The 17,436-nt window shown below is 45.4% G+C and overlaps 1 pseudogene; it reads left to right on the top strand.

The window, feature by feature from the left end:
- Positions 1-17,436, top strand: part of LOC141273142 (uncharacterized) — a 168,478-nt pseudogene that overhangs the window by 85,119 nt on the left and 65,923 nt on the right.

The following is a 17,436-nucleotide window of genomic DNA, read 5'->3' as shown; positions in this document are numbered from 1 at the left end:
GCGTCTTGGTACTCCCGCATTTTACGCTCCCGGTTCAACGGTGTTATGAGGCTTTGTAAGTTGTCCCGGTAGCGAGGATCTAGGAGGGTGGACACCCAATAATCAGCCGTGTAGAGAATGTGGGCGATGCGGCAGTCATTTCTCAGGCACTGCAGAATGAAATCAACCATGTGCTGCAGACTGCCAACTGGCCAAGGAACGCTGTCCCCTGCTTGAGGCATGATCTCTCCCTGCTCTGCATCACCCCACCCTCGCTCTAGATACTGACTACTAGAGCATTGTGTACCTCCCTCCTCTGGACAGATGTCTTCCTCCTCCATTGACTCCTCCTCATCCTCCTCACAAAGTGTCCCCTGCCTAGGCCTTTATGAGGAACCACGTTGCGCAGACTGTACAGAAGCAGATCGCATTTTGTGACTCCTCATCCTCCACCTCTTCCAAAACCTCCTTCCTTAGTGCTTGCAGTGTTTTTTCAAGCAGGCAGATAAGGGGGATAGTCATGCTGACTAGTGCATCATCTGCACTCGCCATCCACGTGGAATAATCGAAGGCACTCAAAACGTGGCAAATGTCCTTCATAGAGGCCCACTCAGTGGTGGTGAAGTGTGAACGGCGTGCAATGCGACTTGTTTGTGCCTGCTGCAGCTGGTACTCCATTACTGCTGCCTGCTGCTCACACAACCTCTCCAACATACAGTACAGACCAAAAGTTTGGACACACCTTCTCATTTAAAGATTTTTCTGTATTTTCATGACTATGATAATTGTACATTCACATTGAAGGCATCAAAACTATGAATTAACACATGTGGAATTATATACTTAACAAAAAAGTGTGAAACAGCTGAAAATATGTCTTATATTCTAGGTTCTTCAAAGTAGCCACCTTTTGCTTTGATGACTGCTTTGCACACTCTTGGCATTCTCTTGATGAGCTTCAAGAGATAGTCACCGGAAATGGTCTTCCAACAATCTTGAAGGAGTTCACAGAGATGCTTAGCACTTGTTGGCCCTTTTGCCTTCACTCTGCGGTCCAGCTCACCCCAAACCATCTCGATTGGGTTCAGGTCTGGTGACTGTGGAGGCCAGGTCATCTGGCGTAGCACCCCATCACTCTCCTTCTTGGTCAAATAGCCCTTACACAGCCTGGAGGTGTGTTTGGGGTCATTGTCCTTTTGAAAAATAAATGATGGTACAACTAAACGCAAACCAGATGGAATAGCATGCCGCTGCAAGATGCTGTGGTAGCCATGCTGGTTCAGTATGCCTTCAATTTTGAATAAATCCCCAACAGTGTCACCAGCAAAGCACCCCCACACCATCACACCTCCTCCTCCACGCTTCACGGTGGGAACCAGGCATGTACAGTCCATCCATTCACCTTTTCTGTGTCACACAAAGACACGGTGGTTGGAACCAAAGATCTCAAATTTGGACTCATCAGACCAAAGCACAGATTTCCACTGGACAATGTCCAATCCTTGTGTTCTTTAGCCCAAACAAGTCTCTTCTGCTTGTTGCCTATCCTTAGCAGTGGTTTCCTAGCAGCTATTTTACCATGAAGGCCTGCTGCACAAAGTCTCCTCTTAACAGTTGTTGAAGAGATATGTCTGCTGCTAGAACTCTGTGTGGCATTGATCTGGTCTCTAATCTGAGCTGCTGTTAACCTGCGATTTCTGAGGCTGGTGGCTCGGATAAACTTATCCTCAGAAGCAGAGATGACTCTTGGTCTTCCTTTCCTGGGGCGGTCCTCATGTGAGCCAGTTTCTTTGTAGCTCTTGATAGTTTTTGCAAATGCACTTGGGGACACTTTCAAAGTTTTCCCAATTTTTCGGACTGACTGACCTTCATTTCTTAAAGTAATGATGGCCACTCATTTTTCTTTACTTAGCTGCTTTTTTCTTGCCATAATACAAATTATAACAGTCTATTCAGTAGGACTATCAGCTGTGTATCCACCAGACTTCTGCACAACACAACTGATGGTCCCAACCCCATTTATAAGGCAAGAAATCCCACTTATTAAACCTGACAGGGCACACCTGTGAAGTGAAGACAATTTCCGGTGACTACCTCTTGAAGCTCATCAAGAGAATGCCAAGGGTGTGCAAAGCAGTCATCAAAGCAAAAGGTGGCTACTTTGAAGAACCTAGAATATAAGACATATTTTCAGTTGTTTCACACTTTTTTGTTAAGTATATAATTCCACATGTGTTAATTCATAGTTTTGATGCCTTCAGTGTGAATGTACAATTTTCAAAGTCATGAAAATAGAGAAAAATCTTTAAATGAGAAGGTGTGTCCAAACTTTTGGTCTGTACTGTATGTAACGTTGAATTCCACCTGGTGGGTAGGTCACATATGATGCGATGTTACGGAAGACGTAATCGGCGCTGCAGAGCTGCAATGCACGATCTTGCATTGCTGGAACGTCGCAAGTGAGCGCACTCTATGCGGACCTTGTGCAGCAGTGCATCAAGATCCGGATAGTCCCTCAAAAAAAATTCTGCACGACCAAGTTGAGCACATGTGCCAGACATGGGAGGTGAGTGAGGTTGCCTAGCCCCAGAGCTGCCACAAGATTTCGGCCATTGTCACACACTACCATGACTGGCAGGAGATTCGCTGGCACAAACCACACGTCGCTCTGCTGCTTCATGGCATTCCAGAGCTCCTGCGCTGTGTGGCTTCGATTCCCCAAAGAAATTAATTTTAATACGGCCTGTTGACGTTTGGCCACGGCTGTGCTGAAATCGGTCATCATAACAGGTAACCGTTCACGGGTCGATGTGGAGGTAGACCGTGACGACTCCTGCAGCGCTGATTCAGAGGAACTGGAGTATGAGGAGGAATCAATGTGTATAGACTGGATTCCTGCAATCCTTGGAGTTGGCAGAACACGTACAGCGCCACTCTCAAGATCTGTACCCGGCTCCACAACATTTACCCAATGGGCAGTGAGGGAAAGGTATCGTCCCTGTCCATGCTTACTGGTCCACGCATCGGTGGTCAGGTGGACCTTGCTACTGACGGCGTTTTGTAGCGCATGTTTAATTTTTCCCTCTACATGCTGTTGCAGGGCAGGGACGGCTTGCCTGCTGAAATAAAAGCGGCTGGCTACTGACGGCGTTTTGTAGCGCATGTTTAATTTTTCCCTCTACATGCTGTTGCAGGGCAGGGACGGCTTGCCTGCTGAAATAAAAGCGGCTGGCTACTGACGGCGTTTTGTAGCACATGTTTAATTTTTCCCTCTACATGCTGTTGCAGGGCAGGGACGGCTTGCCTGCTGAAATAAAAGCGGCTGGGAGCGTTGTATTGTGGGACTGCCAATGCAATAAAGTTACGGAAGGTGTCAGTCTCCACCAGCCTGAATGATAGCATTTCAAGGGCCAGTAGTTTTGCAATGCCAGCATTCAGAGCCTGTGCTCGGGGGTGGTTTGCCAAGTATGGGCGTGTTTTCTCCCATGCCTGTGCTAACGATGGCTGTAAACTGGCCTGGGAGTGTGAGGATGACAGGGAACGTGGTGCTGTGGGTGGAATTACACTGTGTCTCTGTACAACAGTGCCAGAGGTTCTTCCATGGCGATCCTGTGAGGAAGCCGAACCAGCTGTGTGTGAGCTGGAGGAAGAGGCTACAACACGAGCTGAAGAGGTGGTAGGTGGCGCTGTAGGTTGGCCTAGGTCTTCAGTGTGTTTTTGTAACTCCACCACGTGCTTGGTACGCACATGTTTCCACATATTTGTGGTATTGAGGTTGATGACACTTTTCCCTCTTGTCACCTTCTGATTACACAGCTTGCATTTGACAAAGCAAATGTCATCTGCAACTGTGTCAAAAAAGGACCAGGCACTGCAAGTCTTGGGAGTGCCCGCTTTGGATTTTGGAAGAGCCATGCTCCTAATGGGTGCCGAAGTGGAGGCTACAGGCACCAAGTCTGCCCCCTCCCTCTCCCTCCTTTTTGGGCCGTTCGGGGAATCTCTTCCTCAGAGCTGCTCCCACCACCTTCCTGTCCCTCACACCATGATGGGTCAAGGACCTCATCATCTACACCACCCTCTTCAAACAACTGCTTCTCCTGAGTAGTCTCAACAGCACAGTACGCACCAGAAAGTGGCACCTGAGTCTCATCATCAGATGCGTACTGAGGTGTGGTGCTGACCATAGGCACTGGCCCACCTGCCTCTTCAGATTCAGAGAGACAAAACGGTTGCGCTTCACTGCATACTACCTCTTCTTCAAATTCTCGAATTCGGCTTGGCTGGCCCCCTCTTTCCAAGTCAAGAGATTCAGAGAACAGAAGTAGACATGGCTCCTGTCCAGGGCTCTCTGACTGCCTGGGCAATTTGGCAGGTGGTGAAGAGACAGATGGGTGCTCTTCAGTGCTCAGGACTTGAGAGGATCTGGAACTAATTGAAGTCGATGCGTTAGCTGCCATCCATCCGACAACGGCTTCAATTTCGTCCTCCCGCAACAGTGGGGTACGGCTAGCTCCTACAAAGCTGCGCATAAAGGACTGTTCCCTGGTAAAACTGGGGGATGCTGAGTCACTGGTGCCCGCAGCAGTCACAGAATCCCAACGTCCTCTCCCTGCAGGCACAGAATCCTCACGTTTTCTCCCTGCAGAAACTCCACGCCCACGACCACATGCCTTACTCCCTGCCTTCTTCATCTTGGTAGACTGATAAAGATAGGCAGAAAAGTACTAAGGGAAAAGTGTGCTTATTCCTGAACAGCTGCTAACAGGTATAAGAAACACTAATTTTATAAAGTGTGGACTAGACTTTAATATGAGCTAATGTGGCCTACACAACTGTAAAGTGGAGTGTTTGGTGAACTTTATTTAGGTTTTTTTTGTCACAAAAAGACACTGGATGTGCCCAAAGATGTAATACCGATAGTATCACAAACTTTTTGTAGCTATTACAACGCAGGAAGGTAACCTACAATGCAATAGATGAGGCTGCAAAAAATAGGCTAATACTAATCTGGCTGGGGCTGCAGGGCACAAGGCTGCAGAAAGGCTCCTCTATCTACTCCTATATAGTGTGTTTGGAACCAATGTAGCTGGATACGGATGGAACCACCACACTAATAAGAGAAATCAGGAAAAATGATCAATTAGCAGAAAAGGACAATGTATGAGGCAGTGACGCACGCTGAGCGCACTACAACCAGACGTGGCTGAAGCACACACTACAGCGTGAGCTGCACTCACACACAGAGACCTTGCAGACAGCCATGAACAGTGCAGATGCAGAGCACTGTGCACTAGCGCTGCAAGACAAAATAAAACTTCTCTATCTACTCCTATATAGTGTGTTTGGAACCAATGTAGCTGGATACGGATGGAACCACCACACTAATAGGAGAAATCAGGAAAAATGATCAATTAGCAAAAAAGGACAATGTATGAGGCAGTGACGCACGCTGAGCACACTATAACCAGACGTGGCTGAAGCACACACTACAGCGTGAGCTGCACTCACACACAGAGACCTTGCAGACAGCGGTGAACAGCACAGAGAACTGTGCACTAGCGCTGCAAGGCACAGCGGTTTATAAAGTAGCTTGGGTAAAGCAGAATAGAGCAAATAGGTAGCTAAAACTGTCCCTCAGAACAACAGCGTCCTATCCCTAACTGAATTCACAGCAGAGTGAACCCAAAATGGCGGCGGCGGCTTTTATAGTGCATCATGACATCATTTCAGCAGCCAATCACAGCCATGCCATTAGTTAACATGCCTACATGCCTAACAGGATGTGCCCACACTTCTTAGGATCCTCATTGGCTGAATAAAATGAAACTGGCTCATTGCATTGTGGGAACTTCCGATTCCGGTATCCGATATTCTAAAAGTATCGGAACTAAGTATCGGAATTCCGATACCGCGAATATCGGTCGATACCCGATATTTCAGTATCGGAATGCTCAACACTAGTCCTAACCTAATATTTATCAAATATGTGTCTCCAGGGCTGAAAGCCTACAAACTTAAAGGACAGGCAGGATCTAGCACTAATTACAATTGCCTTAGGCTGATGGGAATAGTGCTCAGCCAAGTATGGAGGCAGTTACGACCTCCAATAGTATACTACAAAATAAAATAAAAAACTGACCAGCACTTCCAAATAGCATAAAGCAAGTCTGAGTACAAGCTGCTATGTCTGCATAATATATAAACAAATGAATTCAGCAGCACACTGTAAGCGCTAAGATGTATGCAAACATTGAATATATGAAATTTAGACTTCATTGCTGTTATATAGAATATATTCAGCGGCATGCACCTCACCAGAAATGCTATTGCAGTGGAGTAACTGTTATGATCTGCTACAGGGACTAAGGAAAGATAGGAGAACTGTCCCTACAATAGAACTAAACTAGATCCCTACGATGTAACGGGGAACCTGATCCTGCGATCAGACCCGCTAAAGTCCTCGGCTAGTCTGAACGAAGACCTATAGATGTGAGGGAGGGATCCCTACAAGAACTAGGGACTGGGATAAGCTGGACACCTCCTAGCAGAAATAGTAGCAGTCAAAGACAAACACACAACAAAAAGCATAGAGGTCAGAAGACCTAGCAAAACTAACAGAGAACGGCAACAGAGCTCCAAGCTAGCTCAAGAGTAGTAAATACAATGAAGTCCAGCAAGACCAGGAGGGCGGAGCCGGATTAAATAGGCAAAAATGGTCATGTGACCAGCAAACTAAAAAAAAACTAACAGGAGAGTTCTAACAGTACCCCCTCTTCTAAGAGGATCCTCCGGATCCCCTAGGCCCAGGCTTACCAGGAAACCTCCTGTGAAACGCTCTGACAAGTCTGGAAGCAGAAACATCATCCGCCCTCACCCATGAGTTATCCTCAGGTCCGAAACCCTTCCAAGCGACGAGATACTGCAAACTCCCTCTATACCGTCTAGAATTTAGGATGCGGGAAATTTCATATTCCCCGTCCTCCACCACCGGAGGAACAGTGGCAGAGGCGTCACCATCAGACACATCAGCTTTTTTCAACAGAGAAACATGAAACACCAGGTTAATCTTCCAGGACGTAGGAACCTCCAACCTAACAGCAGATTGGTTAACTATCTGAAGCACCTTAAAGGGCCCTACGAACTTGGGACCCAATTTTTTAGAAGGAATCCTCAATCGCAGATTCTTAGAGGACAACCAAACCATGTCACCAACAGCAAACAAAACCTCTTGCCGTTTCCTATCAAAGTACCTCTTAGATTTCTTGTTAGCCTCCTGAAGATTACCACGCACATCCGTCCAAACTCTCTCCAAATCACCGGAAAAACTTTCCTCCTCAGGCACAGCCGAAACCAATTTGGAGAATGACCCAAAAGACGGATGTCTCCCAGAACAACAAAAAAAAGGCGAACACCTAGCAGAAGAGGATGTATGGTTGTTAAGAGCAAATTCAGCAAGTGGCAGAAACTCAGACCACTCCTCTTGATTGTCTGCCACAAAGCAACACAAGAACTGCTCAACATCCTGGTTCTTCCTTTCTGTCTGGCCATTAGACTCAGGATGATATCCAGATGAAAACGACAAATGAACTCCCAACCTGTCACAAAAGGCACGCCAAAAACGAGCCACGAACTGAGGTCCCCTATCAGAAACAATGTCAGTAGGAACACCATGTAGTCTGACAATTTCCTTGACAAAGGCCTTAGCGAGTGTCTTAGCGCAAGGCAGTTTGATGAAGGGAACCAAGTGACACATCTTGCTAAAACGGTCCACGACCACCCAGATGACCGTGAAACCTTCAGAGGGGGGAAGGTCAGTAATAAAGTCCATAGCCAGATGTGTCCAAGGTGCACTAGGAACCTCCAGAGGGCAAAGCAACCCCGCAGCAGGAGCATGCGAAGACTTGGATCTAGCACACACAGTACATTGGCGCACCCACTTAATGACTTCCTTCTGCCATCCAGGCCACCAAAAACTGCGACCCACAAGTCTCTTGGTCTCAGAAATTCCTGGATGACCTGCCAACCGAGACTCATGACACTCAACAAACAAATCTCTCCTAAAGGTCCTAGGCACAAACAACCTCCCATGGGGAGTGTTAGATGGGACATTCTCCTGAGCTTTAAGAATCTCATCCTCCAAAACGGAGTCCAAAGCAGCAATCACAACACCTTCTTGTAAAATGCTCTCCTCTTCCTCCTCAACACCGACCATGGGAGAAAAGCAGCGAGACAAAGCATCCGCTTTAACATTCTTGGTACCCGGGATGTAAGTAACGGAAAAATTAAACCGCGAGAAAAAAAGTGCCCACCTAGCCTGACGGGCATTCAAGCGCTTGGCAGCATCAAGATAGATCAGATTTTTATGATCAGTGAAAACCTGAATGGGAAATTCAGCACCTTCCAAGAGGTGACGCCAGTGTTCAAATGCGAGTTTAATCGCCAGCAATTCCCGATTACCAATATCGTAATTAAGTTCAGTCTCAGAAAATTTTTTTGAAAAAAAGGCACAGGGATGTACTCCATCCTTGTTTTCCTGAGACAACACCGCACCGACCCCCACCGAAGAAGCATCAACCTCAACCAAAAACGGCTTAGTCACATCAGGCTGCATAAGGATGGGAGCAGAGGTGAACCTCTCCTTTAGAAACACAAAAGCTTCAATGGCCTCAGAAGTCCACTGAACCGCATTAGCACCTTTCCTGGTGAGATCGGTCAGCGGTTTGACAATAATAGAAAAATTTTTTATGAATTTTCTGTAATAATTGGCGAAACCCAAAAACCTCTGTATCGATTTCAAACCTATAGGCCTAGGCCATTCCTGCACAGCTTGAACTTTAACCGGGTCCATCTCAAAACCTTCACTGGAGATAATGTAGCCCAAAAAACTAATTCTCTGTACAGCGAACTCACATTTCTCCAGCTTAGCAAAAAGCGAATTGTCCATTAATAACTGTAATACGTCACGTACGCTCCGCCAATGAGACTCCAGATCAGGCGAATAAATCAGAATGTCATCCAAATACACAACCACATTTTTGCCGATTAAAGGTCTAAGGATGTCATTAATAAGATTCTGAAAAAATGCTGGAGCATTGGTAAGACCAAAAGGCATAACCAGATTCTCAAAATGACCCACAGGAGTGTTAAAAGCAGTCTTCCATTCATCACCCTCCTTCATGCGCAACAAATTGTATGCCCCCCGGAGATCAATTTTAGAGAACCACTTGGCCCCCACTAACTGGTTAAACAAATCAGGAATCAATGGCAGTGGGTAGGGATTGCCTACAGTAATTTTATTAATCTCACGAAAGTCCAGACAAGGACGTAAACCTCCATCTTTTTTTTTTACAAAAAAAAATCCAACAGCCACAGGAGACTTGGAAGGCCTAATGTGACCGGCGGCCAAGCTTGTCTGTATGTATTCCTCCAAAGCCTTTCTCTCAGGAATAGTAAGATTAAATAAACGACTTTTAGGAAGAGACGCACCAGGGACAAATTCAATGGTACAATCATAGTCTCTATGGGGAGGCAAAATCTGTGACTCCTCCTCAGAAAAAACTCTCCAAAAATCCTGAATAGGTACAGGTAATTCCCCTTTTTCCACCGCAGCAATATGTCCGTTACAACACTTGTCATAACACTTAGGGCTCCAGGACTTAATTTCATTGGTAGACCAATCCAGTACAGGATTGTTCAATTTTAACCAGGGTAACCCCAATATTACTGGAGAAGGCAAATTATCCAATACCACCAAATCCAAATTTTCTTGGTGAATACCATTAATAGTGAGGGGAAATTCACAGACCTTATGAGTAACACTCTTCAAGGGAGAGCCATCAACAGAAACCACAGCAATAGGGGATGACAAAGTTTTAGGTTCTAATCTAAGTTTTTCCAAGAATCCCCCATCAATCACATTCAGAGTAGAACCACAATCCACAAATACCCGAAATTCAATTAATTCATCCTGAGCAGCAGTAGTGGCAGATAGGAATACTCCCTTAGAATTTAAACAGGCAATACAGGCAAAACTGACCATTTTTTTTTCTTTCTTCAAACAAAGCACACAGTTCTTAATAAAATGACCAGAATTTCCTCAATAGAAGCACAAGCCTTCAGAAAGCCTGCGATCTTTTTCCTGAGAGCAGGGTGTCATCGCTCCAATCTCCATCGGCTTTCCATTGTCAGCACAGACCCTCTCAAGACTCGGAGCTGACATAGCAGAGGATTTGCTCTCATTAACCCTTGCACGCAGTCTCCTGTCCACCCGTATAGCTAATTGCATAGCCTCCTGCAAGTTTCCAGGTGTGGGATAAGCAATCAGTAAATCCTTAACCCTTTCACCTAGCCCTGCAAGAAACAAGCTTTTCAAAGCTGAATCATTCCACCCCACCTGGGCAGACCACCGACGGAAGTGAGAACAATATTTTTCCACATTACCTGATCCCTGCCTCAAACGTCTCAATTCAGACTCAGCAGATGAGACACGATCAGGATCATCATACAACAAACCCAAAGCAGAAAAAAACTATCCACTGATCTAAAGCACGGATCACTAGGTTGAAGAGAGAAGGCCCATCCCTGAGGATCTTTGCGCAAAAGTGATATTATGAACCCTATGCGCTGTGATTCATCACCAGAGGATCCGGGTCTCAAACGAAAATACAATAAACAAGCATTTTTAAAAGAAAAAAAATCTTGTTGTTCGCCAAAAAATAAATCAGGCAGACGTACCTTTGGTTCCACAAAATGTGCTCCAGAACAGCTACTCACGTGTTGTTGGAGCTTGGCCACCTCCAGAGAGAGTCTCTGCAAGCGTTGAGCCAAATCTTGAACCGAGACCATGATGGAAAACTGGAGGTCTTTCCTTAGAGAAATTTTTTTTTTTTTTTTTTTTAGGGCTGGACTTACTGTTATGATCTGCTACAGGGACTAAGGAAAGACAGGAGAACTGTCCCTACAATAGAACTAAACTAGATCCCTACGATGTAACGGGGAACCTGATCCTGTGATCAGACCCGCTAAAGTCCTCGGCTAGTCTGAACGAAGGCCTATAGATGTGAGGGAGGGATCCCTACAAGAACTAGGGACTGGGATAAGTTGGACACCTCCTAGCAGAAATAGTAGCAGTCAAAGACAAACACACAACAAAAAGCATAGAGGTCAGAAGACCTAGCAAAACTAACAGAGAACGGCAACAGAGCACCAAGCTAGGTCAAGAGTAGTAAATACAATGAAGTCCAGCAAGACCAGGAGGGCGGAGCCGGATTAAATAGGCAAAAATGGTCATGTGACCAGCAAACTAAAAAAAACCTAACAGGAGAGTTCTAACAGTAACATTTCTGCAGTTAGTCACACCAATAAAGAGGTGTAACTTATAATGAATGTGAATTCAGTGAATAAGGGCTTTTTGCCAGAAACGCGTTGAGATGTATTCCCAACCTGTATGATCTTTTAAATTATTTTGTAATAAATTGAGGATTTTAATTATTTTTGGGACTCACCAAAATTCTTTTCTTATGTGAAGCCGTAAGTCATGGCTACTGGTTGGAGACCCATAACATTGTAAAACGGACTGAGTCATATAAATAGGACACGGTGAGGCTGCTTTTTTGTTTATTTAACTTAGAATGATTCCATTTTCCCATGCATTTTCCAAATGGGTGAAGCTGGCTGGGAATGGCGTGGAAATGTCAAAAGTCGCAACATTTTTGTGAAGTTTTGCATTATGCAAACATTTTAGAACTTTTCAAAGTATTTTACATTATAACTCAGGCATAAACACTTTGATAGATCGGCCCCATAGTACATAGCCAAATTTTCAGAGTATGCATTGTTATATTTGCACTTTCTAAGTTTTTCTGCAGACCAAGAGTCTGCAAAAAAAAAGAAGACTTCTGAATCATGAAACAAAATTGCATATCAAACTGTATGAGTTTATGGAAAAACTCAAACAACACACTGATGGCATTTCAGTGGCATCCTAAAGCCTTCTAAAATACTGATGACACTGACTGGAGAAACTGATATAGTTGCCAAACACATGAAAATCTGATTCAGCACAATGCTTTTTCAAGTATGGAAATAAATGGATGTCTGAATGAGGCCTAAATATGAATTTATCAATTGATTTTATTTTGAATAGTTGATCATCTCTGGAAGTCTGGCTGTTGTTGCTCACAGCGTTGTATCCTCTAAATTAGTAAGTATAACCAGAAAAATTTCTACAGCTCAACCACCGTACATTCATAACAATAATGTCATTGATTTTTTTATGCAAAAATATAATGTTGAACCTAAAAAGAAATGACCACATGATGCTCATAGTGTAAAAATAGGTCTATGAAGCCCATCTAATAAAGGTTGGGAGATGTCCAGTCCAGATGTATCTCTAAGGAATGCATACAAGGGTGCATCACACTCATCAGAGCACAGCTGGCAAGGGGCCAAGATAAAGTTACCACTGCTAGTTGCAATAGTTCTCAAATCTATAATATAACGGGGGACGCGTCCCTCTGTCTGAAGCCTCGATAGACTGCGCATGCGTGACGCGCAGTCTGGCTCCAGACAGAAGCAGGCATCCAGTCGTTACAGGTAAGAGAAGGTGTATGGCACCGGAGATCGCGGTATGTGTACGCATACCGCGATCTCCGGCGCCATACTTACATGCTTACCTGACCGGGAGGAGCATTGCCGCGGCGCCTCTCTTCGCCGCAGACTGGGGCAGGAGTGAGGTGTCGGATCGGCGCATGCGCATAGCGCTATCCGGCAAAATGGCGCCTCCCCCGGCCTCTGGCAGAACAGGACGCAGCAGCGCTGGAGTACAGAGAAGAAAGGTGAGTATAACTGTTTATTTTTTTTTGTATGTGTGTACAGTGTGAAAGTGATGAGGGGGCCACACATACCAGGATTGGGGGGATGAGGGGTACCACACATACCAGGATTGGGGGTGTGAGGGGTACCACACATACCAGGATTTGGGGGTTGAGGGGTACCACACATACCAGGATTGGGGGGATGAGGGGTACCACACATACCAGGATTGGGGGGATGAGGGGTACCACACATACCAGGATTGGGGGGATGAGGGGGTACCACACATACCAGGTTTGGGGGGATGAAGAGTACCACACATAACAGGATTTGGGGGATGAGGGGTATCACACATACCAGGATTGGGTGGATGAGGGGGTACCACACATACCAGGATTGGAGGGATGAAGGGGTACCACACATACCAGAATTGTGGGGATGAGGGGTACCACACATACCAGAATTGGGGGGATGAGGGGTGCCACGCATACCGGGATTGGGGATGAGGGGTGCCATGCATACCGGGATTGGTGATGAGGGGTGCCATGTATACCGTGATTGGGGATGAGGGGTGCCATGCATACCAGGATTGGGGATGAGGGGTGCCATGCATACCGGGATTGGGGATGAGGGGTGCCATGCATACCTGGATTGGGGATGAGGGGTGCCATGCATACCGGGATTGGGGATGAGGGGTGCCATGCATACCGGGATTGAGGATGGGGTGTGCCATGCATACCAGGATTCGGATGAGGTGGGCCATGCATACTGGGATTGGGGTGAGGGGTGCCATGCATACCGGGATTGGGAATGAGGGGTGCCATGCATACCGGGATTGGGGATGAGGGGTGCCATGCATACCAGGATTGGGGGGTGAGGGGTGCCATGCATAACAGGATTGGGGGTGAGGGGTATCATGCATACCAGGTTTCTGGGATGAGGAGGCCATACATACCAGATATTGGGATGAGAGGTGCCATGCATACCAGGATTGGGGGTGAGGGGTGCCATACATACCAGGATAGGGATGAGGGATGGGGTACCATGCATACCAGGATTGGGATTGAGGGGTGTCATGCATACCAGGATTGGGGGGTGAGGGGTGCCATGCATACCAGGATTGGGGGTGAGGGATGGGGTACCATGCATACCAGGATTGGGGTTGAGGGGTGCCATGCATACCAGGATTGGGGGGTGACGGGTGCCATGCATACCAGGATTGGGGGTGAGGGGTATCATGCATACCAGGTTTCTGGGATGAGGAGACCATACACACCAGAATTGGGATGAGAGGTGCCATGCATACCAGGATTGGGGGTGAGGGGTGCCATGCATACCAGGATAGGGATGAGGGGTGACATGCATACCAGGATTGGGGGTGAGGGGTGACATGCATACCAGGATTGGGGGTGAGGGGTGCCATGCATACCAGGATTGGGGGTGAGGGGTGCCATGCATACCAGGATTGGGGGTGAGGGGTGCCATGCATACCAGGATTGGGGGTGAGGGGTGCAATGCATACCAGGATTGGGGGTGAGGAGTGCCAATGCATACCAGGATAGGATGGTGGGGACAGGATGTGGGCAGCACAAATACCAGGAGGGAGCAGCACATACCAGCATGGGAGACCATATACCAATAAAAATGTTCGCCACCCGGGCGTAGAACGGGTTCAATAGCTAGTATATTATAGGGAAATGTGTAAACTGATTACTTATCATTAATGACCTTATGGATGTGCAACAACTATTAACAAAAAATAATCAATCTACACTGACTTCCTTATAATATACTACAACTGTTAGGATGTTCCCAAGCTTTATCAGTATGATGACTTGATGACTCCTATGTGTGATACTAACCCAGCTAGTGCACTACCTTTGTCAGTGCATCCTCGCTCCTGACAAAGCCATTGTGCCAGTGAAACATGTTGTGGGTGAGCATTTATCATCTTTTAAATCATTGAACCTCCATTCTTTTCCCACATTGCAATACGAGATATGCACTGCAATTTAGAAATTATAGCTAGTAAATCACAATGAATTGCAATCATGGCTACAAAATTAGAATGAATGGAAATTATACCCAGTACTTTTGCCAACAACTTTCACATCTATTCATAACTAATTGAATAGTGGTAGTCAATGGAATTTTAAACCATGTTTTCTTTTCTTTTGTGGACATGAATAAATGTAGTCATTGGTGTGAAGCATATACAATACAGCTACATTAGTAGAGCAGCAATTATTAGTTTGCCGTATAGCAAAGTGGTATGGTTTAAAGGACCACTCCAGTAATTTTTATCTTGCATCCTCTCTTAGACTTCAGTAATGTCTGTGTGTACAGTGTATGCATTAAAATAGTTAACCATGTTCTAACTTTCTTCTGCCATTTCCATGGCTGCTCCAGTCCTCTCCTGCATCATGTCATGGGAACTGTGCCCAGCGAGCTCAGTGTTTTACACGATTCTGATTTGGCTTTTATCCTAAGTCATATTACACGACTCGTTAAAGGGTTGATTGTGACTTGTAGGATTGCTGCTTCCAATAGGTGGCGCTATAGAGTTCAAGTCCTCTTTTTCTCTGAAGAGGCAATTTGCATATTACATTTCCCAGAGAAGCATTGCACGGCTAATAAGCCTCCTTACCTGGCCTGCCAGAGCCGGTATGTCACTCTCCACAAGGGGAAACGTTACCCCTTAGACCTTAGTGTGAAAAGGAAGTCAATTTTTCAATCTAAGCCTATGAAACTGAGAACAATGAACTCATAGGCTTACATTAAGAAATAAAAAAGCAGTCGGTTATGTGAGCTGGCATGGCAAAGCTGTGGTCACATGATGCAGGTTAGGAATTGTGCAACGCTGGAAACGGCAGAGGATGTGATAGATAAGGATTTTTATGCACACACTGTACATACATTACTGATGCCTGATTGGGGGTGTAATAAAAAAAGCTGGGATGGTAAGTTTTTCATTTACCTACTGCTTTCTGGGGTCCTCTAATTTTAAGAACATGAAAATGACCATGATTAGTGGTCTGTCCTTTGCCATTACATTTAACAAACTTGCATGGATTATGCAGGATTAGAAAAACACAGTTACAACCTACTAAAAACAATGGTACGCCTGTCAATGGCTTGTGTTTGGTATTTAATTTCCTCTCCAATAAAATAAATGAGACTGAGCTGTAACACCATGCAACCGGGGGACAGATGTGGCACTGCTCTTGAAAGAATGGAGCCATGTTTTGTCAGTCTAGACACTTCACTGCTGTGGAGAGTAGATCAGAGTTGCTGGAGTGGGGGTCTCATCTAGACACAACCTTGCCGGGAGCAATATTCTAATACATGGGTGGCGCCTGCAGGGACTGAATGCTGCGCCCGCCCATGACTGAATGAGAGAATCACACCCCTATGACTGAATAGGAGCAGGTAGGACAAAGTATATATAAAGTTCTAAAATCATTTTATTACCACCGATTTTAATGAAAAAAGTGTGTTAGTGATGCACATTGCATCGCTAACAACACTATGGGGGCAATGTAGATAGCAACTAGAACATGACAGGTTCCCTTTAAAAAAACATTTTAGCCTAAAATATGCACTTACAGAACCACCACATATAACGTAAATGTGACAACATTATTATTATAAGAACACATATTATTATAAGTCAGCAATAGTGTTGAGCGATACCTTCCAATATCGGCAAATATTGGATTGGATTGGATCGGACCGATACCCAAAAAATATCAGATATCGCCGATTCCGATACCGGAAACCAATGCAAGTCAATACACAAATATCGGAATGAAAATAAACCCTTTCTTTCCTTGTAGGTTAATTCTACATGAAGGAGAACAACTAAGAATAATGTAGAATGTATTACATGAAAAGCTGGCAATTCAGCAGCGGCATACACCGGTACCCGACAATTTATAACAGAAAGAATAGAGAATCACACATAGATTAGATAGATAGAAACATGTCAGTCACATATATAAGAAGTACAGTGACAGTGTTGCTTACTGTACTTGTCATTTAGTGTTAAAATAATGGATTTATTAAAAAAAAAATTGGCGTGGGGTTCCCCATAATTTTAGTCTCTAGCGGAGGTTAAGCAGACGGCTGGGGCAGATGTTTGAAGCCTGGGAAGGGGGTAATACCCACGGAGTTTCCCAGTCCCCCCCTATTTTAATAGCTAGCAAAGGCTAGGCAGACAGCTGGGGGCTGATATTAATAGCCCAGGAAGGGTGCCATGAATATTGGCCCCCTGCCAGGCTAGAAACACCAGCCCTCAGCCGCCCCAGAAATGGCGCATCCATAGGATGCGCCAATTCTGGCACTTAGCCTCGCTCTTCCCACTGCCCTGTAGCGGTGGCAGTGGGGTAATAGGGCTGGGGTTGATGTCAGCTTATAATGCCAGCTGACATCAAGCCCAGGTTAGTAATGGAGAGGCATCTATAAGACACCCCCATTACTAACCCCATAGTGAAAGTTAAAAAAAAACACAAACACCCAGAATAAAGTCCTTTAATTGAAATAAACACACAATTCTTTATTGTTCTAAATTAAACCGTACTTACCATCACGCCCAATCCAGCTGAAGCCAATGTCTTCTGCAATAAAGGTAAAATAATAAAGCAA

The sequence above is a fragment of the Phyllobates terribilis genome, unplaced genomic scaffold (genome assembly GCF_046119375.1).
Source record: "Phyllobates terribilis strain yellow unplaced genomic scaffold, ASM4611937v1 Scaffold_5__5_contigs__length_657084704, whole genome shotgun sequence".
Taxonomy (NCBI): Eukaryota; Metazoa; Chordata; class Amphibia; order Anura; family Dendrobatidae; genus Phyllobates; species Phyllobates terribilis.
The sequence above is the reverse complement of the archived record's forward strand: the minus strand, read 5'-3'. Positions and strand labels throughout refer to the sequence as shown.